Genomic DNA, 2,177 nt, shown 5'->3' with positions numbered 1-2,177 from the left:
TAGCAAGATGCATCTTTCAAGCAGAAGGTTTGAGCAGAAGAGAAGCTTCACTAAACCCACTTGTGTAACATTTTGGCCTCAAGATGCTGCGGTAAGATCAAGTGCTGATTTTTCATTCCTCAGCCGACGTGGTGGAAGGAGCTCCCGGAAGAAGGAGGGCACCAAGTCAGTTCCGCAGGGCCTGTGAGACGGAGCTCTTCCACCGGGCACCTGGTTGGGGCCAAAGACCAGCAAGACAACCTGACTGAGCACCCTCTGGGCTCCCCCTGTATGGATACTGCTCCCCCTCCAAAAAAAAAGAACCTGGATTTCTGAAAACCTCAGACACTCTTAAATGCATTAAATTGCCTATACAGCTGGCATGATGGTTTCCAAGATGATGGCTTTAAAGTTTAATTGGATGTTTTCTTACCTGTTGTATATGTGCTTACGAAGCTGCCCAAGACAGCATACCTGGAGGTGTAGGGTATAAATAGAAAAAATAAATGAATAAAATGAACAGTGTTGCTGTGTATAAAAATCCAAAGGCCAAAGGAGGCCATTTCACACGGAAAGGAGGGAATGATGCCTCCTAATGGAACAAATATCATGGCACCACCTGTGGTTTGTACTCAGACACAGAGTCACAACCTTCTAGGAATTGGTACATTTCCATGGCAAAAAGAGAGACCGGCAAATTCCTAGAGTGCCCCGAAGTTACTTACAGGTACCCTTATGCTGCTTTTCATAGTACAAAGGTGCTCCCTGCTCCCCAGGGCTTCCAGTTCTGCTTCACTCCATCATTAGAGTCCGATTTGGAAATAGATGATTGATCAGACCAGGGGTAGTCAAACTGCAGCCCTCCAGATGTTCACGGACTACAATTCCCATGAGCCCCTGACAGCATTCGCTGGCAGAAGCTCATGGGAATTGTAGTCCATGGACATCTGGAGGGCCGCAGTTTGACTACCCCTGGATCAGACTGTCATTACCTAATTGGGAGGAGGGGGAGTTTCTTCTGAAATATACCTTGCCCTGTGTCTTGCCCAAGCAGGATAAAGTCAGGCTGACAGTGCACTGCTTACAATAACTTGCACAAGTGTTTCTACTTGTGCAACAAGAGCTCTTGTGTGTGCAAAAATATCCAGTGTGATGCAGCCTAGAAGCATCTCATGTGATCATGGCCACATTCCAAAGCACCTCGGAAAACACAGACAACTTCAGAAGAAGCCACAAAAATAGTTATTTTAAATATTTTTAGGATCACTTTAATGAGGATTAAACCTGTCCAAAAAGTCCTCAAGTTGCTCAGTCTTGCAGCTCAACTGGGAAGTCAGGATGGGGTGGGGGGGGGGGGTTCTTGTCTCTTCCAGGAGGTTCTTCCAAAGGAGTAGGGAAGTAGCTTTCCCCTCAGGGCCATGATGGGACACCAACAGCTTTACTGGAGCCACCCAAGATGTTTGAGCAGGGGTCACGGTCCTGCTGGGTCTGTCCAACAGCCACAGCCCGCCCCACAAATATGGCCTCAATATGTGTCAAAAGTGCTTCATCAGGTACACCGAGGACATTGACTTGATCAAGCTAGACTGAGCACCTGACCCAAGCCCAGAAGGCCCTGCCTGCCCAGAGGCAGAGAGAGAGAGGGTGGAGGAGGACTGTTAAGGGGAGATAGGACCTGGGGAGCCTGGCCTGGCCTCTCTGCCTTCCATCCTCCCTGCTGCTTTCGGCAAAGAGGAGCAGGGCAGTAACGGAGAAGGCCTGGATGGCGATTTGTTGAGCCTTGTCAAGAAGGGATGGAATGGCTGCACAAGAGCATGGACAGGGACTCCAGATCATGATCTCAGGCTTTAAGGATATGCACCAGGACCTCAAAGGGAGTCCAGAGATGAATTTGCAGCCAGCGTAGAGACCCCAAAGGGGATGCAGCACATTCCCACCCGTTCACCACAAGTTGACGGCCACAGTTTGCTCACATGAAGATTCCAGGTCATCTTCGATTGGGCTAAAATAATAGAGCCTCAGGGTTATATTTACCTGCTTCTCCAACAAGAGCCCATGATATAGCAGGAACCTCCATGGAGCTTAATTTGAAGGATGCTGAAAAGAATTGTCCCTTAGGAACTCCAAACACAGGGAGAGCCCCATTTCTTGCCCCTAGTGTTTTTTTATGAAAGTCTACCATCAATGACAAGATATTA

General features: G+C 48.4%; 1 pseudogene; it reads left to right on the top strand.

Moving 5' to 3' along the window:
• The first annotated feature begins 1,400 nt into the window (after positions 1-1,400).
• LOC143828446 (small ribosomal subunit protein uS14 pseudogene) lies at positions 1,401-1,569 on the top strand (annotated as a pseudogene).
• The last annotated feature ends 608 nt before the right edge of the window (positions 1,570-2,177 follow it).

This window comes from Paroedura picta, chromosome 2 (genome assembly GCF_049243985.1).
Source record: "Paroedura picta isolate Pp20150507F chromosome 2, Ppicta_v3.0, whole genome shotgun sequence".
Lineage (NCBI taxonomy): Eukaryota > Metazoa > Chordata > Lepidosauria > Squamata > Gekkonidae > Paroedura > Paroedura picta.
The sequence above is the reverse complement of the archived record's forward strand: the minus strand, read 5'-3'. Positions and strand labels throughout refer to the sequence as shown.